The 24,791-nt window shown below is 41.2% G+C and overlaps 1 protein-coding gene across 2 annotated transcripts in view; it reads right to left on the reverse strand.

The window, feature by feature from the left end:
* The window catches only part of LOC134298627 (uncharacterized), a 121,400-nt gene that overhangs the window by 19,628 nt on the left and 76,981 nt on the right, over nucleotides 1-24,791 (reverse strand). Inside the window, exons 1-2 of one of the 2 annotated variants that reach the window (XR_010005724.1) lie at nucleotides 15,532-19,963; nucleotides 11,401-11,473 (exon numbers count right to left, since the gene is read on the reverse strand). The gene's annotated coding sequence lies outside the window, so the exon portion shown is untranslated. Of the gene's footprint in view, nucleotides 1-11,400; nucleotides 11,474-15,531; nucleotides 19,964-24,791 lie in introns of those variants that run through there. The other variant, XR_010005723.1, reaches the window with a different exon arrangement.

The raw sequence follows: 24,791 nt of genomic DNA on the forward strand, positions 1-24,791 counted from the left end.
ATGGACGATGGGATTTGCAGTATCTTCACTCACTTCCCGAGACCACTACAACCCCCAACAATGACTGATCAAGACCAAACTTGGCACATAGAGCCACCATGACGCACTCTACATCTGGTGCGGTTTGACAGAGCTTGGACCATGGATGATGGGACTTGCAGTACCTTCCCTCACTTTCTGAGACCATTGCGAACCCCAACAAATGTAAAGTTGTTGTAAATGTTGCAACTACAGTAGAGTCTCATTTATCCAACACTTGCTTATCCAACGTTCTGGATTATCCAACGCATTTTTGTAGTCAATGTTTTCAATACATCATGATATTTTGGTGCTAAATTTGTAAATACAGTAATTACTTCATAGCATTACTGCGTATTGAACTACTTTTTTGTCAAATTTGTTGTATAACATGATGTTTTGGTGCTTAATTTGTAAAATCATAACCTAATTTAATGTTTAATAGGTTTTTCCTTAATCCCTCCTTATTATCCAACATATTCGCTTATCCAACATTCTGTCGGCCCGTTTATGTTGGATAAGTGAGACTCTACTGTACCTACAAAAAGGCCATTTCAATGTTGTTGGAGGACTTAGAGGAGACATATCCAGCTACTTTTCTTTAGCTGGGCATGCTGGGAGAACACCATCCGGAGTCTCCCAATGTTTTTGTAAACACCTGTCCTAGCATGTCCAGCTACATAAAAATATCTGGATCCAGCTGATCTCCCAAACTCTTCACCAAAACACAAATTATTGTGTTGGTTAGGAGGAGGTTTGTACTGCTTACAAGGTAGTTTGGTAAGGATTTGGGTTGTTGGGTTGTTGGAACGGGATTCCGGTCTCCACAATGACCAAAAAGGTGAGTTGCAATCATGTTGGTCTGAGAAATGGTATCATAATTCCATAAGCAAAATGCCAGCCACAAATTCTGTCCATGATTCACAGACAATTCATACAGCCTGAATGGTAAATAAGTTCAGCACATCTGAGTAATTGGCCATGTAGTGATATGCCAGCTTCATAATTTATTGAAGTGTAAAATTTAGCAACATGTACTCTGACATTTCCCAACTGTAAGTTATTAGTGGAGTTAAACAGGCATGAATGGCAATAAGGGAAAGGCAGTGTGTATGCCCATGTGCATATCAGTGCCACTCCCTCCTCTCTCTCTCCCTAAAGTTCCCAGTCCATTCATAATTTTGTATAATAAATTGTTTGTGGTTTAGAAGCAGAAAGAGCAAGTAGAAAACATACAGTGGGTCGAGTTTGACATATTTTATGGAATGCTACTGGATATACAGCCAACATTATAGTTCAAGGTGAGCCTCCCTGAAACATATCCGCCTGGTTTCCTCCTTTTCTACCCTTCCTTCTTTCCTTTCTGACTTTTCCCCTTCTGCTTCCTCACAGCAATTGCTACCATGCTGGCACTTGGTGCCCCTTATAGCAGCCCCTTAGGGCACTCCTGTCATAGATACAAAAAAGGACACAAGGCTGGAGGGAGACATGACAATCTGTGAAATGGTGGGAGATACATATGTATTCAAAAATCTTAAAAATCTGAAATACAGAACACTTCTGGTTCAAACATTTTGGGTAAGGGATGCCCAACCTGTAGACAATTACAACAAATACATGTTGAAAGAAAAGGATTCAGGCCCTAAGAATCAGTGTACGAGAATCAAAAAGAATAATATAATTTATTATGGCTAGTTGCTTTGTGTTCTATTTTTACTGGAACTAGAGCATACGTCTAGTCATTAGTGCAAAAAGGTTGTTACCTTTGAAACTAAACGCACAGATGTCCATAATCCACAGTAAAATGTAAAAAAGGAAAGTATGGTATATAGTATAGTGTAGAATGATGAATATATAAGTTCTCTATTTGCAATATCTTTTTCTATATAAACAAAATGTAGCAATCACTACATTCCAAACTGCATAGGAAGGGGATTATGGTATCGTACTTACTTCAACTTAAAGTAGATTTAAATAGAATCGGTGGTAGAACATAGCACCATCTCAAACCTCCTGGTAGTATATATTCACAGTCTTAGTTCCAGACTCTACTATTGTAGTGTCCAATACTCTACTATTATACAACTGGATTTGTATGGTTCTTTACATAAAGGTATTCAATTTAGCAACACTTTATACAAGTATTACAACAACATTGTTCCACTTTCCAGTTTAAATATCAGTTCTGTCAAATAGGAAAAATGAAAACAAAGTCTTACTGCCGACTTGATAGTATTCTCAAGTGCTACTGTAGCTTTAAATCAAGTTAATAAAGCATACTAAACATAAAGATATACAATTTAGCAGCAGTTCACACTAATTTTACAGTGCAATTGGCAGAACCGAAACTGCTACAATGAAAAATTATATTTGGAAACCTGCGGACAAAAGAGGGGCCCTAGTATTAATGAATATGTCAGATTATCTGTCTGAAATCAACAAACATGGGAGCCAATCAGAATGCTGCCACATACTCCGCTGCATACATTCACTTTTATTATAGACTAGCTTGAGGACCTGCTGGTGCCCGGGTTATTTGAGAAAGGCATTGTTTTTCTGTGTTCCAAGTGTAGTCTTATCCAGTGTCAGCTGGGTTCACTCACATATGGAAGTCCCATCGTCCATGGTTCATCCCCCTTTAAACAACGCCAGGATGTAAAGAAGGTCATGGGAACTGTTTGTGTTAAGTTTGGTCTTGATCAGACATTGGTGGGGGTCACAGTGGTCTTGGGAACTGAGTGCAGGTATTGCAAGTGGTCTCAGGAAGTGACTGAAGGTACTGCAAGTCCCATTATCCTTGGTATGTCCTCCCTCAAACTGCACTACGACGTAAAGTGGGTCATAGGGGATATGTGTTCCAAGTGTGGTCCTGATCCATCATTAGTTAGAGTAACAGTGGTCTGTCGGACACAAAGTGTTTGAAAGTACTGCAAATCCCATAATCCTTGTTCCATTCTCCCCCAAAGTGGTGCAGCATATAAAGTGTGTCACGTTTGGTCCAATTCTGTCATTCCTGGTAGTCGCAGTAGTCTCAGGAGGTGAGTGAAGGTACTGTAAATCCCATCATCCATGGTCTATTTCCCCCCAATCTGCACCAGGACATAAAGGGGGTCATAGGAGTTCTGTGTGCTAAGTTTGGTCCAGTTCAGTTGTTGGTGGGCATTGCAGTAGTCTGTGGGAGTCAAAGCATTTCAAAGTACTGCAAACCCCATCATCCATGGTCCATCCTTCCCCAAATGGCACCAGGACGTAAAGTGCATCATGGGGGTTAAGTGTGTCAAGTTTGGGCCAGGTCCGTCGTTCCTGGTGGTCACTGTGGCCTGTGATAGTGGCGGCCAATCAGAAAGCTGGCACATACATACACACATACATACATACCCACATAACTCTCCCACCAATGTCTTATCAAGACCAAACTTGACTCATACAGTCCCCATGACCTACTTTACATACTGGAGCTGTTTAGAGTGGGATGGACCATGGATGATGGGACTTTCATATGGGAGTTGTAGTTCACCTGCACCCACTGAACTCCACTAACCCAGGACCTAGACTAAACTTGGAACACAGGCAAACAATGCCTTTCTCAAATGACCCGGGCAATGCTGGGTCCCCAAGCTAGTATATAATAAAAGTCAGTGTTTGGTACGGGGGCGTATGTATGTATGTATGTATGTATGTATGTATGAGGACAGCTTTCTGATTGGCCGCCACTATCACAGGCCACGGTGACCACCAGGAACGACGGACCAGGCCCAAACTTGACACGCTTAACCCCAATGACACACTTTACATCCTGGTGCCATTTGGGGATGATGGGCCATGGATGATGGGATTTGTAGTACTTTCAATCACTTCGGCTCCCACAGATCACTGCCATGCCCTCGAGTGATGGAACTGGACCAAATTGGGCAGACAGAGCTCTGATGACCCCCTTTACGTCATGGTGCAGTTTGGAAGAGGACAGACCAAGGATGATGGGACTTACAGTACCTTCACTCATTTCCCAACACCACTACAACTGCCAGGAATCACAGAATTGAACCAAACTTGGCACACAGAGCCCCAATGACCCCTTCTACACCCTGGTGCAGTTTGGAGGACATGTACCATGGACGATGGGATTTGCAGTATCTTCACTCACTTCCCGAGACCACTACAACCCCCAACAATGACTGATCAAGACCAAACTTGGCACATAGAGCCACCATGACGCACTCTACATCTGGTGCGGTTTGACAGAGCTTGGACCATGGATGATGGGACTTGCAGTACCTTCCCTCACTTTCTGAGACCATTGCGAACCCCAACAAATGTAAAGTTGTTGTAAATGTTGCAACTACAGTAGAGTCTCATTTATCCAACACTTGCTTATCCAACGTTCTGGATTATCCAACGCATTTTTGTAGTCAATGTTTTCAATACATCATGATATTTTGGTGCTAAATTTGTAAATACAGTAATTACTTCATAGCATTACTGCGTATTGAACTACTTTTTTGTCAAATTTGTTGTATAACATGATGTTTTGGTGCTTAATTTGTAAAATCATAACCTAATTTAATGTTTAATAGGTTTTTCCTTAATCCCTCCTTATTATCCAACATATTCGCTTATCCAACATTCTGTCGGCCCGTTTATGTTGGATAAGTGAGACTCTACTGTACCTACAAAAAGGCCATTTCAATGTTGTTGGAGGACTTAGAGGAGACACATCCAGCTACTTTTCTTTAGCTGGGCATGCTGGGAGAACACCATCCGGAGTCTCCCAATGTTTTTGTAAACACCTGTCCTAGCATGTCCAGCTACATAAAAATATCTGGATCCAGCTGATCTCCCAAACTCTTCACCAAAACACAAATTATTGTGTTGGTTAGGAGGAGGTTTGTACTGCTTACAAGGTAGTTTGGTAAGGATTTGGGTTGTTGGGTTGTTGGAACGGGATTCCGGTCTCCACAATGACCAAAAAGGTGAGTTGCAATCATGTTGGTCTGAGAAATGGTATCATAATTCCATAAGCAAAATGCCAGCCACAAATTCTGTCCATGATTCACAGACAATTCATACAGCCTGAATGGTAAATAAGTTCAGCACATCTGAGTAATTGGCCATGTAGTGATATGCCAGCTTCATAATTTATTGAAGTGTAAAATTTAGCAACATGTACTCTGACATTTCCCAACTGTAAGTTATTAGTGGAGTTAAACAGGCATGAATGGCAATAAGGGAAAGGCAGTGTGTATGCCCATGTGCATATCAGTGCCACTCCCTCCTCTCTCTCTCCCTAAAGTTCCCAGTCCATTCATAATTTTGTATAATAAATTGTTTGTGGTTTAGAAGCAGAAAGAGCAAGTAGAAAACATACAGTGGGTCGAGTTTGACATATTTTATGGAATGCTACTGGATATACAGCCAACATTATAGTTCAAGGTGAGCCTCCCTGAAACATATCCGCCTGGTTTCCTCCTTTTCTACCCTTCCTTCTTTCCTTTCTGACTTTTCCCCTTCTGCTTCCTCACAGCAATTGCTACCATGCTGGCACTTGGTGCCCCTTATAGCAGCCCCTTAGGGCACTCCTGTCATAGATACAAAAAAGGACACAAGGCTGGAGGGAGACATGACAATCTGTGAAATGGTGGGAGATACATATGTATTCAAAAATCTTAAAAATCTGAAATACAGAACACTTCTGGTTCAAACATTTTGGGTAAGGGATGCCCAACCTGTAGACAATTACAACAAATACATGTTGAAAGAAAAGGATTCAGGCCCTAAGAATCAGTGTACGAGAATCAAAAAGAATAATATAATTTATTATGGCTAGTTGCTTTGTGTTCTATTTTTACTGGAACTAGAGCATACGTCTAGTCATTAGTGCAAAAAGGTTGTTACCTTTGAAACTAAACGCACAGATGTCCATAATCCACAGTAAAATGTAAAAAAGGAAAGTATGGTATATAGTATAGTGTAGAATGATGAATATATAAGTTCTCTATTTGCAATATCTTTTTCTATATAAACAAAATGTAGCAATCACTACATTCCAAACTGCATAGGAAGGGGATTATGGTATCGTACTTACTTCAACTTAAAGTAGATTTAAATAGAATCGGTGGTAGAACATAGCACCATCTCAAACCTCCTGGTAGTATATATTCACAGTCTTAGTTCCAGACTCTACTATTGTAGTGTCCAATACTCTACTATTATACAACTGGATTTGTATGGTTCTTTACATAAAGGTATTCAATTTAGCAACACTTTATACAAGTATTACAACAACATTGTTCCACTTTCCAGTTTAAATATCAGTTCTGTCAAATAGGAAAAATGAAAACAAAGTCTTACTGCCGACTTGATAGTATTCTCAAGTGCTACTGTAGCTTTAAATCAAGTTAATAAAGCATACTAAACATAAAGATATACAATTTAGCAGCAGTTCACACTAATTTTACAGTGCAATTGGCAGAACCGAAACTGCTACAATGAAAAATTATATTTGGAAACCTGCGGACAAAAGAGGGGCCCTAGTATTAATGAATATGTCAGATTATCTGTCTGAAATCAACAAACATCTCTCAGACCACTCATTTTATAGGGAACTACCATCCGATCCCACAAACAAAATCAAGTCATTAATTAAAGTAGTATACTCAGAGGGTCTTGCAATGGAGTATATCACTATGCAAGTATTTGAATTCCTTCAGAATCAATATCCCAGAACCCCTATTTTTTATGTTTCCCCCAAAATGCATAAAGGCATTATACCTCCACCAGGATGTCCTATTGTTTCAGGCACTTCATCAGCATTAGAACCCCTAGCCAAATGCTTAGACTATTTTCTCCAACCTTTTGTTTTAAAATCTCGGTCATATATCAAAGATACTACTCACCTCATTAATACTATAGAATCACTGCATATCCCACAATCATGCTTCTTGATGACCTTAGACATTGCTTCCCTGTATACTAATATACCACTGTCCAAGATTAGAACCATCATTCAAGATTTATCTGAATCTAGAGAAACACGATTGCCTCCTACACATTTTTTATTAGATTTATTCTAGTTTTGGAAAATAATTATTTTAGATTTGACTCTAAGTATTATCTACAAACATGGGGAGTGGCCATGGGAAGTCCTCTTGTGCCATCTGTGGCTAATTTATTTGTATCCCATCTAGAAACAGCTTACATATATAATCAGACCCAGAATCTATACTTTACAGATATGTTATACTATGGGAGATGCATCAATGAAATATTAACGATTTTTGATTGTTATGAGAAAGCCAAATCATTCAGTGACTGGATCAACACCATCCACCCTAACATGAAATTTACGAGTACCATTAGTTCTACCAACATCAATTTTTTTGATGTGGTGATATATAAAGATGGAGAACACCTATATGTAACCAATTATACAAAACCTACAGATAGAAATTCCATTTTACATTTTAAAAGTTTCCATCATCATGCCTTGAAAGCTAATTTACCATATTCTCAGTTGTTAAGATTAAAACGGAACAACAGTAAACATAAGGATTTTCTAAAAGCAGCGTAGTAAAGGTAAAGGTTTCCCCTGATGTTAAGTCCAATCGTGACCGACTCTGGGGGTTGGTGCCCATCTCCATTTCTAAGCCGAAGAGCCAACGTTGTCCATAGACACCTCCAAGGTCATGTGGCCAGTATGACTGCATGGAGCGGCGTTACCTTCCCGCTGGAGCGGTACCCATTGATCTACTCATATTTGCATGTTTTCGAACTGCTAGGTTGGCAGGAGCTGGGGCTAACAGCGGGCGCTCATTCTGCTTCCAGGATTTGAACCTGGGACCTTTTGGTCCACAAGTTCAGCAGCTCAGCGCTTTAACACACTGTGCCACCAGGGGCCCGGTGTAGGGTGTAGACATCTTGTAATAATGCGGCCTGTCTCATTAAGAGCCAGTGTTTTAACATGGACAGATGTATTCCACACTGGACATGCGTATTCAGCAGCAGAGTAGCAAAGCACAAGGGCGGATGTCTTCACTGTATCTGGATGTGATCCCCAGGTTGTGCCAGTCAGCTTTCTTATGCTGTTATTTCTAACACCCACGTTTTGTTTGATATTCAAGCAGTGCTTCTTATAAATCAGAGCACAGTCCAGAGTAACACCCAGGTATGTTGGTGTGCTGCAGTGCTCCAGTGGGATTCCTTCCCAGGTAATCCTTAGAGTTTGAGATTACAGCTAAATCACCTGTCAGAATTTTAAAACCAACTAAAGATCTATCTCTTCCAGCAGACTTATCCACCTAGTTTTAAGCATAAATTTTATACTCGTGCCTTTTGTTCAATCTTTGTTCTGTGTATTTTAATATTATTTTATAGAAATATGTTTTAATATGTATTTTTATTAAAATGCATTTTAATATGTGTATTTATAGATTTTGTATAATGTTTATGTGTTTTCATTATGCTGTAACCCACCTCGAGTCACGAGGAGAGGCAGGTAAGAAGTAAAATTATTATTACTGTATTATTATTATTATTATTATTATTATTATTATTATTGCCTTTAAATCTACTACTTAGAACAAAGTACAATAAAATCCACAAAAACTAATCTAAAAAAATATGCAGCCCAATCTGATTATTGGAACTGTGCTTTCTCAGCATTTCTCTTATCATGGCCTTCATCTTGCTTTTATATTTAGACATACTTTTTTTTATTTTTACTCTTGGTTTCATGTGGAGTTCAGCCACTGAAAGTTCCTCAGAAGCTAACTCCACTGTGGTTGATAGAATTTATTCTCCCAGGGAAATGTGTATTTATATATATGATCACAGCCTTAGAATGTCATGAAAACATTTGCAAACAAACTGTATACGAAACAACACATATTGCACATGACAGGAAGAAAGCAATTTCATTTCATGTCACTTTCACAGTCCGAGATAATTCGGTAATGAGCTTGACTGAGAATGGATGATTTTTCTGAAAAAGAAATGTGCATCCAATTCTCGACTAGTATTTTTACTTGCTGGTGCAGAAGAAAAGTGTCTTGAAGTGCATGATATTAGACAAGCCGGATAAATACCCCCGAGATGCACATTTTAAATTGAGTTCTTCCTCCATGGTTGTCAAAAGTTCTTTAGCTGTGCGACTGATGGGTTATAAAGAAGTCGGAAGCAATTTTGCTGTAGCACAATAACAATAACAATAATCTCATTTTCTATAGAAAAAAATCCAATTCTCACACAATACTTGCTTTTTGGGGGTAATCTTGTATTTTAAATTTTGACACTCACAGACGTCTGGCAGGATGAGAAAAATATGATGTAGCTATACATTTCTGCAGATTTCAGCATTTGCACATATGCCCACTCTTTTCATTTTTCAACAGAAAACAAATCACATTTATAATTGGTCTTTCTTATTTTTGCTGTTCTCCCACTCCAGCTCATCTTTGGAGGCCACAGCTGTCACTCATCCCTGATTGTCACCATGCAAGAGACTGTATTTTACCAAGTTTGCTAGAGTACTTTGGGGAGGGTGCGAGGGTGGGATGATCTTAGCAACCCACTATAAAGCTTCTTAATCTAATGCAAGAAATTCAGAACATCATAATGTCATTATGCATGTGAAATCGGTCTCAATATTTTAACAATATTCTTCCACACTTCTCTTGCCTTTACTAGGTATCTGTTGTAGTCTGGCAAACATCAAATAATTTTTGAATGTTCAAATGATGAGGATGATGGGTTTCTAAGTGGAGAGTCTGAGCAGGCAGATGAGGCTGATGTTCTTTAGCTTGTTCTCAGGCAACAGGGGAAAATGAAAGTACCAGTTTCCCTGAGAAATGGCCTTGGGAAGACAGAGGAGTTTTCAAGGGAAAGTAGATTAGACTTGAGAACACAGGGTGTGAAAAGTTGACAATTGAGATTCTCTCAGAGGCTCTGAGATGAGGCTGCCCAGAGATCCAGATGTGTGCGGCATGATGTCATGGATGCCTTGGAGAGCTTAAATTAAGTGGCTTGCTTTCAGGCCTTTCAGAGGCGGCAACGTTGCTAAAGGAGATCAGTCTCCTGTTTAAGATCCCAAGGTCTTGATTAGTATATTGTCAAGATTCCTGTTTCATGTTCCTGTGTATGCCTGTGTTTCTTTGGAGAATTTACCTTGGAGAAGTTCCTGTTTTCATGTTCCTGGATATACCTTTGGGTTAATTCTGTGATTTTTGATTTCTTGGCTTGGTGTTTCCTGACATTGTGGATTACTGCTAGTGAACTCTGGCTTCTTTTGAAAATTGCATTTTCTATTGTACTGACCCTTTTGGGTTTGCCCTTTTTTCTTTTTGTATACTTTTTAAAATAAAAGTTCTTTTATTGGATCACTGATCTCTGATCTGGTGTTGGGTGAAAGCGTGTTCCAGTGCTGGAGTGGAGTGCAACAGCATTACAGTAGGCCCTCCACTTTCACCAGAGTTAGAGGCACAGGACTATTGGAGGGGCCCTGAGCATGACTTTATGTCATCTTGAATTTCTTGAATTCAAGAAATTCTAAAGACACGTGACTTTAGAATAAACTGGCTGTAGTCTAGTTTGAAATTTCCAAACTAGACTACAGCCAGCCATGCCTGCCTGCCTTTCTTTCTCCCTTCCTTCCTTCCTTCCTTCCTTCCTTCCTTCCTTCCTTCCTTCCTTCCTTCCTTCCTTCCTTTCTTTCTCTCAGGAACATATCTTCCATTCTTTTGATACTTACACGTACTTGAATTAATAACACACAATAAATTGTATCTCTCCAATGCATGTAGCTGTTAGTTTAAATGCTAAATCCACCCCTATTTGTAAAATCAAGGTTATATCATTCCAATGGGAAATTTGTGTTGTGCATTGTTCCCCTGTGCTGATTCACATCATGACTGGAACAAGATCTATACGTTTTTTTCTTCTTCAAAAAATGTGTGCTAGGAACCAATACCCTGCATAAACCCTTTTGCTAAAATACTGTATCTCATTTGTGTGAAACTAAATGATGTTATTCCCCGGAGGTCAGTTGCTTTGTGTTTCTGTGGCTTATTCTGTTAGAAAGCTACATCACTTCCATTCATGGAAGAGGAGCTGCCTTCCTGAATGACAAGGATTTCTGACTCTCACACTAAAAATCCCCCCTGCATGTCTACTGAGCCATTGATGTAATTACTTTCTGAGAATGACATATTATCAAAAAGAGTCAAAACAGAAATCACTGATTACATCTCTTAAGATTTTTTTATTTAGTCAAATCAAATAGAGAATAGGACAATTATGACCAAGACAAGGGAGTGGTGAGGAATGTGACATGTAAAGCTGTTATTAAGTGCAAAAGGATAACAAGTCAGGTAAAAATAAGAGTTCACTCACCTTTCCTACAAATTTTTCATGGTAGAAATTGAGGTGTATTATTTTTCTTGTTTTGATCAGATCTCCTTGCGTCCTTTCAGGGAGAAAGGCAGAATATAAATAAAATTAATCATCAACATAATCTCACCAAGAATGCTGTGTCAAATAATAAGAAATAAATTGTTGTTAGTTAGTTAGTTAGTTTGTTTTGAGCACTACATCTCAAGTAGTATACTGACCACCTGAAAAATCTCCAGAAGTGGGGATGGCAATTTTTTTTATAAAGTCTGGAAGCCAAACCCAGTGAAGATTTGGGATTTGGAAACTATACATATTTAGTAGGCTTGAGCCCAAATCTGATTTTAGCCATTTCCTTCGGCCAATCCGGCTGGTCTGGCTTGTTTGGTTGGCTGTAACAGCAAGGGCTCAGCCTCCATGTTTTTTTCGGCCACAACAGAACTAGCTGCCTTCAGGTACAAATGGCGTGCAGGAGGGAGGCAGCCACTAGAATGGAAAGTTCAAGGGGGGGAAAGGCAAGGATGAAGGGGCAAAGATGTAAAAGATGTAAAAATACTCCTCTTAATCCAAAGTCAAAAGCAGGAGGCCCCTCTTCTGTGGAGAGGGTGAGGAAGGACACCACAAAAGTTGGATCTTCAAACTGCAAAATAACTATTTATTGCGAGCTTAGCAATGTGACAAATACATGCATACATGCAATCAAAGGATTTGTCCGCTTTCAGAATGGTTGCAAGGGTTTTTTTCACTTCCACAGAATCATAGAATCGTAGAATAGAGACCCCATGGGCCATCCAGTCCAACCCCCTGCCAAGAAGCAGGAAATCACATTCAAAGCACCCCCGACAGGTGGCCATCCAGCCTCTGTTTGAAAGCCTCCAAAGAAGGAGCCTCCACCACAGTCTGGGGGAGAGAGTTCCACTGCCGAACAGCTGTCACAGTGAGGAAGTTCTTCCTGATGTTCAGGTGGAATCTCCTTTCCTGTAGTTTGAAGCCATTGTTCCGCATCCTAGTCTGCAGAGCAGCAGAAAACAAGCTTGCTCCCTCCTCCCTATGACTTCCCCTCACATATTTGTACATGGCTATCATGTCTCCTCCTAGCCTTCTCTTCTGCAGGCTAAACATGCCCAGTTCTTTAAGCCTCTCCTCATAGGGCTTGTTCTCCAGACCTTTGATCATTTTAGTTGCCCTCCTCTGGACACATTCCAGCTTGTCAACATCTGCCTTCAACTGTGGTGCCCAGAATTGGACACAGTATTCCAGGTGTGGTCTGACCAAGGCAGAATAGAGGAGTAGCATGACTTCCCTGGATGTAGACGCTATACCCCTATTTATGCAGGCCAAAATCCCATTGGCTTTCTTAGCAGCCGCATCACATTGCTGGCTCATATTTAATTTGTTGTCCACAAGAACTCCAAGATCTTTTTCACATGTCCTGCTGTCTAGCTAGGCGTCCCCCATTCTGTATCTTTGCATTCCATTTTTTCTGCTGAAATGAAGTATCTTGCATTTATCCCTGTTGAACTTCATTTTGTTAGCTTCGGCCCATCTCTCTAGTCTGTCAAGATCGTTTTGAATTCTGCTCCTGTCTTCTGGAGTGTTAGCTATCCCTCCCAGTTTGGTGTCATCTGCAAACTTGATGATCGTGCCTTCTAACCCTTTGTCTAAGTCGTTAATAAAGATGTTAAACAGAACCAGGCCCAGGACAGAACCCTGCGGCACTCCACTCGTGACTTCTTTCCAAGATGAAGACGACGCATTGGTGAGCACCCTTTGGGTTCATTTGCTTAGCCAATTACAGATCCACCTAACCATAGTTTTGTCTAGCCCACATTTTACTAGTTTGTTTGCCAGAAGGTCGTGGGGGACTTTGTCGAAGGCCTTACTGAAATCTAGGTACGCTACATCCACGGCATTCCCTGTATCGACCCAACTCATAACTCTATCGAAAAAAGAGATCAGATTAGTCTGGCATGACTTGTTTTTGGTAAATCTGTGTTGACTATTAGCAATGACTGCATTTGTTTCTAAGTGTTTGCAGACCACTTCCTTAATGTTCTTTTCCAGAATCTTGGCTGGTATCGATGTGAGGCTGACCGGATGGTAATTGTTTAGGTTGTTCTTTTTTCCCTTCTTGCAGATAGGGATCACATTTGCCCTCCTCCAATCTTCTGGGACTTCTCCTGTTCTCCAAGAACTCTCGAAGATAATTGTCAGTGGTTCTGAAATAACCTCAGCTAGATCCTTCAATACTCTTGGATGTAGCTGATCTGGCCCTGGGGACTTGCATTCGTTTAGAGTGGCCAGGTATTCCTGGACAACTTGTTTCACTATTTGGGGTTGGATTTCCCCGAATCCTTTGTCCATTTCATGTTGCTGAGCTTGAAGATGGCTTTCTTTTTGTGAGAGGACCGAGGCAAAGAAGGCATTAAGCAGTTCTGCCCTTTCCCTGTCCCCTGTCGCCATCACCCCATCTTCTCCTTGCAGAGGCCCTATCGCCTCCTTGTTCTTCCTTTTTCTACCAACGTAAGCAAAAAAGCCTTTTTTGTTGTTTTTAATGTCCCTGGCAAGCCTGAGCTCATTTTGCGCTTTAGCCTTGCGAACATTTTCCCGTTGGCTATACGTTTGATTTCTCCTTGAGTCTTAGCCCAGTTAGAAGTTCTGTGGACATCCATTCTGGCTTCTTTGCACTTCTCATATTTTTTTCTTTGTTGGCACTGTTTGCATTTGCGCCTTGAGTATTTCACTTTTAAAAAACTCCCATCCATCCTTAACTCCCTTGTCTTTTAATAGTGGTGTCCATGGAATGCCGCTCAGTATTTCCTTCATTTTTTGGAAGTCAGCTCTCTTAAAGTCCAGAATGCATGTTTGACTTGTCTTAGTTTCAGCCTTCCTTTGTTTGGCAGACTGCAGGAGCACATGGTCACTTGCCCCTAAGGATTCAACGACTTCTACTGTATTGATCAGGTCTTCCACATTTGTTAAGATTCCCCTTGTTGCCTCTTCTAGCTTCTGGACCATAAAATTGTTTGCAAGGCAAGTGAGGAATTTGTTGGACTTTGTGCTCTTGGCCGAGTTTGTTTTCCAGCAGATATCAGGATAGTTGAAGTCACCCATGACTACTATATCTCTTCTTTGTGCCTGTTTGGTCAGCTGCTGACAGAAGGCTTCATCACGTTCTTTATCCTGGTTCAGAGGTCTGTAGTAGACACCCACGATGAGGTCTTTTTGAGTCCCAGTTCCCTTGATTCTTATCCAGATGCTTTCAAGCTGGTTTCCCGGATTACAGTCTTGTATTTCTTCTGCAACGTAACTGTTTTTGACATATAAAGCTACTCCCCCTCCTCTCCCCTTTGTTCTATTTCTGTGAAAGAGGTTATAGCCTTCAATGGCTACATTCCAGTGATGGGAGTCATCCCACCAGGTTTCAGTGATGCCTATGACGTCGTATGTGTGGTGCTGTGCTAAAAGTTGGAGTTCATCTTGCTTATTTCCCATGCTCTGTGCATTAGTGTAAAGACATGTAAGCCCCTGTGACCTTCCCCCGAGCAGTTTATTTGGGATTATTGTGCTCTCGGTACTTGGTCCTTGCTGTGTTTGTGCAGCCCTCCATTTAGAAAATAGTAAGCATATCCTTATTGGCTTACAAAGATCATTTACCCCATTCATCTAATGTTGACTACATCATAAGCATCTTAACCATCATGCAATTCCATTGGTTTTCTATGCTGTAACAACATGTGACTCTTTAGACAATGTCATGTTATTGACCCTGATCTCAGTACCTCCTTATCTTTTCCTTGTTACAAGTATAGGTTCAAAACTGTATGAGAATCCTAGGGAGTAGTGGGTAACCAGTTCTGACTTGATGTATTATTATTTGAAAGTAACTTCTTTTCTCTGGAACAACTCTTTTCCCAAACATCAGCATTTTCTCTCAAGGACAGGCCTTTCTCAAACATAGGCCTTTTGCAAGTTAGGTCAATCAAAATATATGGGACTTGTAGTCATTACAAGTATCTTTGAAAATTCTCCTTTTAAACCCATGTCCCTCTCAAGGCAACACTCCCGGAACTGCAAATCAAGAAGGAAAAAAAGGCTTATTTTAGGAAGCCCAGTGTAATGGATCTTGCCTACCTTACAGAGTCGGTGAGTGGCCTGCCTGGCAGGTCTAATGTATGGCCATTTTCAGGCCTTGCTGGTGAGCTTGGTAAAGCAAGGGGAAAGAGCCACAGGGAGCTTCATCTCAGGAAGAGCGAGCCTGATTGGATGTTGGAAAATGGAGGGTGTTGCCTAGCAACTGGAGAGGGGAGGAGCTAGGAGAGTGTTAGAGCTATGCAGACAGAGGTTTTGTGGAGTTGGTTGGCCGTCAGTCAGTCAGTCAGGAGTTACATAGTTAGTCAGAATTGGGAGACAGCATCAGTTAGGTTTTTGGAGTCAATGAATAGTTAGTGTCAGCTAAAGTTGGGAACTGTGTTCTTGTGAAGCCTCTTTGAGGAAGAGAGTTAGTAAAGTAGTTTAGCCTTTGTAGAGGAAGTGCTAAATAGTAGAATAGCCTCTAGGGGAATAGAGAGCTGAGAACAGTGCCTCTGTGAAAACTGTCTATTCCTTTAAAGAAGTCAAGTTAAGATACCTATCTCTATTTAAGCAGCCATCCTGTTATTGTTACTGAAACTATTATGCATCTTTACTGTTCAAATACAAATAAACATCATATTCTTGTTTTACTTCACCTAAAGAGTTTGTGTGTCTTCCTATCAAAAAGGTGGCCTGTCAGTTTAAAATCCTAACAAAGAGATGGCTGAGGTGTAATTAAATGGTGGCAGCAAAAGAAACCTGAATAGTTAATTGGATGCAGCAAATAAGAAATATAAATTAATGTTAACATATAACTCCCTATAAATAAAATAGCGGTCTTGTGAATCCCCCCTGCTCATGTCCTCTGCACCCAGCATAGGATAGATCACTCTTCCTTCCCAGCCCTGCAAAGTGGGGATTTAAGCCTCCTTAAAGCCTTGGAAGTGTGCTGTGCAGGGAGGGAGAGAGCGCCACATTTGCCTGTCTCCTCTAACATTAAACCCGACATTAAGGATATAAGGACAAATAATACCCAAAATGACAGGAAGGGGGCCTGGTAAATACCCCCTGCATAATGGGCTGGATAGAAAAATAATAATATATGATTGAAAACAGATTTCTGTCCTCCCAAATCCAGGAGGCTTCCAAAAAATGGATCGGGACCCCGACCAAAATCTGGGACAGCGAAATGGATCACAATTTACCTGGATTACACAAGCCTAATATTTAGCTTAGAGAAGAAAAGATTGAGAGGTAGCATGAAGACTCTTTTAAAATACCTGAAGGTATGTCATGTAGAAGGTAGAGCATGACTGTTTTCTGCTGCTCCAGAGACTACAAAGCTGCGAACCAGTGATTCAATTCAGAAGGAATCCCACCAAAATATAATAAAGGACTATTTTACTCTTAAGAGCTGTTCTCAGTGGAATAGCTTGTCTTGGAGGATTCTTCTTTGTTAAACAGAGGTTGGATGGTTATTTCCCATGAGTTCTTGAGCTTTTGTATTCCTGAATGCCAAAGATTGGATTAGATGACCCTTTGAATACTTGTCAACTCTGGAGTTCTGTGCCTGCTTCGACACAAAGCCTTGCCTTCCTACATGTTCAAAAGAAATGCTGCTCTTTGTTAAGGATAAGATTGAACTGCATCACTTCCTAGGTAGTACTTGCTGTATTAGCAAGAAGTGTCTATGTTGGACATAAGGACCAATTTGTAACTTACAAGGAAGCCAATTTCTAGGGCTGCAAAGTCATGCAGGGTAACAGTGAGCCACTAATTTCATTGCCTGAGCAGTTTGAACACCTTCTTTTCTTTGTTGTTTATTTCCTGAAGTTGTTGTTATGTACTTACCACACACAATAAGGGATTCTTGGAAGATACAAATTTTCTGGACCAATCGCAGTCTGGCTTCAGACCTGGGTACAGTACCGAAACGGCTTTCACTTCACTTCACTTCACTTCACTTCACTTCACTTCACTTCACTTTATTTCTTAATTAGTCGCTCTCCACCAGAGTGCTCTGAGCGACTTACAATTTAAAATATCATTCCACAATATAAAAACATTCAACATAAACATCAAGGCTTTGGTCACCTTGGTGGATGACCTCCGCAGAGAATTGGACAGGGGGAGTGTGACCCTGCTGGCTCTCTTGGGCATCTCAGCGGCTTTCGATACCATCAACCATGGTATCTTTCTGGGACGGCTCTCTGGGGTGGACCTTTGGGGTACTGCTTTGCAGTGGCTCCAGTCCTTCCTGGAGGGTCGCTCTCAGTTGATGAAGCTGGGGGACTCCTGCTCGGACCCCTAGCCATTGACCTGTGGGGTCCCGCAAGGTTCTACAGTAGAGTCTCACTTATCCAACACTCGCTTATCCAACATTCTGGATTATCCAACGCATTTTTGTAGTCAATGTTTTCAATACATCGTGATATTTTTGTGCTAAATTCGTAAATATAGTAATTACTACATAGCATTACAGTGTATTGAACTACCTTTTCTGTCAAATTTGTTGTCTAACATGATGTTTTGGTGCTTAATTTGTAAAATCATAACTTAATTTGATGTTTAATATGCGTTTCCTTAATTTCTCCTTATTATCCAACATATTCGCTTATCCAACGTTCTGCCGGCCCGTTTATGTTGGATAAGTGAGACTCTACTGTATTTTGTCCCCCATGCTTTTTAATATCTACATGAAACCGTTGGGTGAGGTCATCCGGAGTTTTGGAGTTCGGTGCCATCTCTACATAGATGACACCCAACTCTACTACTCTTTTCCACCTAAATCCAAGGAAGCCCCTCGGATACTGAACCAGTGTCTGGCTGCTGTGTTGGTCTGGATGAGGGCGAACAAGCTGAGACTTAATCCTGACAAGACAGAGGTCCTCCAGGTCAGTTGTACGTCTGATCGGGGCATAGGGTGGCAACCTGTGCTTGACGGGGTCGCACTCCCCCTGAAGGCGCAGGTCCGCTTGGGGGTCCTCCTGGACTTGGCGCTGACACTTGATGCCCAGGTGTCGGCTGTGGCTGGGAGGGCCTTTGCACAATTAAAACTTGTGTGCCAGCTGCGACCGTACCTCGAGAAGTCAGATCTGACCATGGTGGTCCATGCCTTAGTTACCTCTAGACTGGATTATTGCAATGCGCTCTATGTGGGGCTGCCTTTGAAGACGGCCCGGAAACTGCAACTAGTACAACGCTCAGCAGCCAGGTTTCTAACTGGAGCAAATTACAGGGCGCGTTCAATTCCCCTATTTAAGGAGCTCCATTGGCTGCCGTTTATTTTCTGAGCCCAATTAAAGGTGCAGGTCATCACCTACAAAGCCCTAAACGGTTTGGGACCCACCTACCTTCGTAATTGCATTTCCCCCTATGAACCTGCACGATCTCTTCGCTCGTTGGGGGAGGCCCTCCTCTTGCTCCCACCACCCTCGCAGTTGCAGTTGGTGGGGACGAGGGAGAGGGCCTTCTCCGTCGTGGCCCCCCGGCTCTGGAACTCGCTCCCCAGGGAGATCAGGCAGGCCCCTACTCTCCTCACCTTTCGGAAGAGCCTGAAAACTTGGCTCTTCCAACAGGCCTTTGGCGACTGATCTCCATAGTAGGATCAACCTGTTGCCTATCCAGCAATAGTCCCTTGGGTATGCCTTCCCCAGCACTTTAATGGCTATGACAACTTGGGTAACCACCTCTCCCTGATGATACCGACACAACTTGAACTTTCGGCCCAGTTTCTTTGGATCCAACCCAAAATTTTATCATTATATTTTTTGTATGTGATTTTTTTATGACTTGTTTTTATTGTTGATTGATTTGTTTTATTGCTCTGTTTTTATATTGTTGATGTCCGGGCTTGGCCCCATGTCAGCCGCCCTGAGTCCCTTTGGAGAGATGGGGCGGGGTATAAAAATAAAATTATTATTATTATTGACACAACGACGTTGTATGACACAGCAAACAAGATAAATATGCTGGATTTCGTTTCACAAAACCACAAGTCAAACACTTCCCAAGTGTCTAGGACTGTGTGATGTATTTTCGGATGATGCGTGCAGATCCCAGCAGGGTGGCCTTTTGCAGTTGGCAGATCGTAATTTTGTCGATGTCTATTGTTTCCAAATGCCGGCTGAGATGTTTTGGCACGGCACCCAGTGTGCCCATCACCACCGGGACCACCTGCCCTGGTTTCTGCCAGTCTTTGAAGTTCCATCTTGAGGTCCTGATAGCGGCTGAGTTTTTCCTGTTGTTTTTCATCAATGCGACTGTCACCTGGGATGGCAACATCAATTATCCAAACCTTGTTCTTTTCCACAACTGTGATGTCTGGTGTGTTGTGTTCCAGAACTTTGTCAGTCTGGATTCGGAAGTCCCACAGTATCTTTGCGTGTTCATTTTCCACGACCTTTGCTGGTTTGTGATCCCACCAGTTCTTTGCTGCTGGCAGCTGGTACTTGAGGCATAAGTTCCAATGGATCATTTGGGCCACACAGTTGTGCCTCTGTTTATAGTCTGTTTCATACATTAAAGAGTACTTTTTTTTTTTTAGGCTTGGTCTATAATAATAATAATAATAATAATAATAATAATATTCCCCCCCGCAGGTGCCACCTTGACGTGGTGGGGGGGGATTATTATTATTATTATTATTATTATTATTATTATTATTATTATTATTATTATTATTATTATAGACCAAGCCTAAAAAAGTACTCTTTAATGTATGAATCAGAATCTTCCCTAGTCTGATTATTTTGTTCATGTACTAGTGTTGTGTGTGGTATTTGTTTCATCTGTTTCATTTGTGTATTCATTTCGTACAGTCCATTTGGATGCATGAAACGAAGGACACCATTTTCAGATGAAACAAAAGGCGACACAAAAGAGAAAGCTGCACAAACATCATGCTTTGCTTTCGTTTTCAGGCCATGTGGCATCCACTCCTGCAAACTTTTTCCTCCTGCGTCAGAGAAGGTGGTGGGAGGAGGTGATCCTTGGTCAATTGGAGGCCAAGGAAACAGTGATGTGGACTGGACAGGGAGGGTATATTGGGGGGGGGGGGGACTGCCCCTAAAGCGGCCATTGAGGTCGTGTCCTTTGCTGTTGCTGGGTGCTGGTGGGCTGGCTGGCTTGCTCTCTCTCTCTCTCCTCTTGGCTTGGCTTGCTGGTTGCCTTGTCTTTTGCCTGGCCTTGCTGCTTCCTTGCCTTGCTGGTGAAGGCACTGAGACCTGGGCAAAGATTTGGGTTTTATTTTTTTGCCTGGCTGCTTGGCATATTTTTAATTTTTTTTCTTTGAAGGGAAGGGGCTAGGATTTTTGAAGAGTTAGGGGTGGGGTTGGCTGGGGAGTGCATGTGGGGCATTTTCTCCTTTATTCTTATTGTAAAACCCCCTTCTCCCCCCCCCCCCCCCCTTATTGATTTTTTTTTTAAAAAAAATATTTTTCAAAGGAAAGAAATTGTTGGGCTTTCCTTTAGAAATCAAACCTGTCTCTCTCTATATAACTGGCCCTTAGAAAAACTACTCTTTTATTTCTCCCTATCTCTGCATTGCCTGTGGCTTAGTCCTCCCTCTCCTTTGGGCTGTATAGAGAACAAATACAATAGGTTGATATTATTTGTTATAGATTACATATATTTTTGAAAACAATGACATTTTTGGGCTTCGTTCTCTATTTAAACTTTCAGTCCGAAAATTTTGGTTTTTTTCGGATGCGAAACAAAAATCCCATTTGGAAAGTTTTCGTAAGCGGAGGCAAAAGTGAAAATGAGCCGAAACGAATGAAACTAAACAAAACAAACAGCGATTTCATTCAAATGCACAGCACCAATTGAACCAGCTCCGCCAGTGCCTTTCTTTCTAGCTGGTGTTTATCAACGACTAAGAAAAATGTCAATTAATAAAGACAAATAGATACATATGCTTATTCAGGGACTTGCGTCAATGGTATATTTCAAAGCACTTTGGAATTTCTTGATGGAAATCTGCCATTTGTATACTTAAGCAGTTCCTCCAATAATCATTTCACGTTTGACTCTTTACTCACGCTATTCAGCTACGGAGCAGATTACCTGACAGTCAGAAGATTGCCCTGTCAGGGTCAGCAGAATGTTTGTCAAGCTTTGGTGACAATCATGACGCAGCAATTTCCACCTGATTGAGATAGAAATGACTGGTCACTTGACCTTATGTCTCATCAGAGTGTGATGAGGCAGTCAGAACTGCAGTCTACATGCCTCTGCTAAAAGACTAATTTCCATTCACACGTCCAAGGTTCTTAACAATGTCTTCTTCATTAGCTGCTTAGGCCACGGAAACTTCTGATCTTTTGAATGTTCTTGGATTCGATTTCCTTTTTTTCCAGCCAGTGTTTATAGGTATCTGACTTTATCACACTTAGGTGTCAGGCAGAAGCAGGACCATTCCCTATAGTGATGGCTTCTATCACACAATACTATCCACAACCCATTGCCGACCTGCCACATCTCTGAGACAAATCCATTCCATGCTATTGATAGTCAGTAGCCCCTGATCACATCACAGTCTGCAATTTACCCATGCAATGATCTCTCAGTCCTCTTCTGTGACAGCATACCTGTACAGAAATGATAGCAGAGACAGAATTGTCCTGCGCTGCCCTTTGCTTAATTGGTCAAATTAAATAACATTTTAAATCTGACCACTGACATTGTGAAGTTATTATTTTTACTATAATAATAATAATAATCATCATCATCATCATCACTCCAGAGTAATGGAACTGTAGGAGGGTGGAGTTCTGCTGCTACCCGGAAGCATAGCTGCAGGGCCAGGGATCTGCAAAATGTTGTAGTAGCATGACTTTGGAAGAGGTCATCATATTGATAGGTTGCTGCTATCCTTACATGCCCATGCTTCATGCTCAGGGGCGGCTCAAGCGATACGCAAACTACACATTTGCGGAAGGCGCAATCCTCTAAGGGGCGCAGTTGAGGCGCATCCAGGTGCCCAGGCTCCCACCAAGCAGTTTTCTCTGGCTTTATGGTTACTGTGTCTGTTGTTTGGTTCAGACTCTGGTAGAACCGTCTTTGGTCTGATTGAAACAGTTGATTTTGTCTGTACTGGATGATTCTGGCTTCATATTTTTCAATTTTTCTGGCTGTTGCTGTAATTTGTTCTTTCACGATTTCCAAAGCTTTTTCAATTTTTCTGGTGTTCAGCCAGTACTTTTGGATCAGGTATTGCTTGATTTTGTCATTCTTCAGTTTCTTCTCTTTCATATTTTTCAGGCTACTTGCATCTGATCTGAGTTTCTTGATCTGAGTTTCAACTCTAGCCTGACCTTCCACTTTGGTTTTCCAGTCGATTTTCTTTGGGACTGCCTTGGTTGTAGGAGCCCAAGCTCTTCTGTTACTATCACTGCTGCACTGTAGGCATACTGGCTTGTTTGTTCAATTGATGTTATTTGGACAGTGGACTGTATTCACATCTTTCATGAGAGGTGTCTCTTGGGCACTGTTTTTAGAGTTGGGAGCCACTTTTTATTGCATTTGCTGCAGCATGAGCCATGATCTTATCCTTGAGCTTTTGTTGTCTTGCTGTCAAGGTTCCTGGTGGTTCAACAGATGTTTCAAGTGCTGGTTCTTCAAATTCTTGCAAAAGCTTTCTTCTGGTTCAATCTGTTCCACCATTTCAAGTGTTGCTGGAGTCTCTGCTGCTGTCTGTGCTATGGTCTGATGGTAATTTGCTTTGCAGATTTTCTGGATTTCTTCGAGTTCAACTTCACTGAACACTTTGTTTCTGATTATGAATCTTCGTTGGTCAGTCAGTCGGGGTTCTGTTATCTGTGAGTCAGGATACTCTTGTTTCCACAGCTGGTGCATCATTTTTTGGTAGCCATGCTTTTGAGGTTCTGAATTGTAATAGCATTTCATAACTGTGCGGTTTCCTGGCATTGTGTATTTCTGCTGCTTCTGTGACTGTTCATTTGTATTTTGATTCTGTAGCCCATTTGTCGATGGATGTTCAGAATCAGCAGCATCCACCGCGGTCCTTTTTATCCTGGGTGATGACCGAGCCAGTATAGACTTTGTTTTGGTTTGATTCTCCATAATGTTAATGGGTTAGGTGCTCTTAGTTCTATTCCTCAGCTGAGACCTCTCTGGCTTGGTTGGACCTGCTGGTAGTTACACTACTGCCAGCACAGCTCTCAGTCATCATTGGAGCAGTTAACCCCTCCCCCCACCACCACCACCACCACCACGACAAGGTGGCATCTACAGGGGGGGATTATTATTATTATTATCATTAGGCCTTGATCCCAGGAAGGTTCCTCTGCCATGGCTCCCTACCTATCTATCTACCTTGCCACATATTCTCCACATTGTATGTATGTGTATGTATATATAAGATACACACACACACAAACACATAAGCAGTTGTCTGTGTGTGTGTGTGTGTGTGTGTGTGTTACACACACACACACATATATTTATTCTATTCACCTCTACTTTCTACCTTTTATTTTTCAGTGATTGGTTTGGGGGGGCACCAAAATACTGTTTACTTAGACTTGAAAATTATCTAGGGCCAGCCCTGTTCATGCCATAAAGCCAATAGTCCATCTTCAGGTCCAGATCTGAACTCAAGGAACATGGCTATGCTATGAAGTACCCAGAAAATCCACAGAAGTCAGTGCAGCCTTATTATTCTAATTTCTTAGCTCAGAATATATCAATGGTCCAGATAAAGTTGTGAGCTGAGAATTCCCATCTATTTTTCCCCTCTATTTGCAGTTGTCTTCCCCTGAAGGACTGTCTAGTCTTAGTCCGATCATAAGAATGGAGATCAGGGACCTTGAAGTTTCACAACAGCTATAAGTACTTGAGCCTAAATGCAGTTATATTGAATAAATTACTGAATAAGATTTCTTGCAATGTCCATTGAAGCAATGAATCCATTTTCTTCTTTCTTCTAGCAGTTGGATTTAAACCCTGAAGAGCAGACTGATTAAGCAACCATTTTATTTATTTATTTATTTATTTATTTATTTTATTCGTCAAACTTATATGCCGACACTCCCCTAGGGCTCGGGGAGTGGGTTCTCCCATTATGGTGAACAATATTGAATTTCTATACAGTAATAACAATAATAGTAATAACAACCTTATTTATATTCTACCCTATCTCCCTGAAAGAACTCAGGATAGATTCCAACAATAAGAAGGCAAGCATTCAATGCATGATGAAACAATAAATACAAATACAATATTAGCCATCAAAGACCCAACATAGACCAACAATACAGTAATTATTTCTATATATGCATGTTAGTACAGTGGGTCCT

Source organism: Anolis carolinensis, chromosome 4 (genome assembly GCF_035594765.1).
Source record: "Anolis carolinensis isolate JA03-04 chromosome 4, rAnoCar3.1.pri, whole genome shotgun sequence".
In the NCBI taxonomy this organism is placed as follows: domain Eukaryota; kingdom Metazoa; phylum Chordata; class Lepidosauria; order Squamata; family Dactyloidae; genus Anolis; species Anolis carolinensis.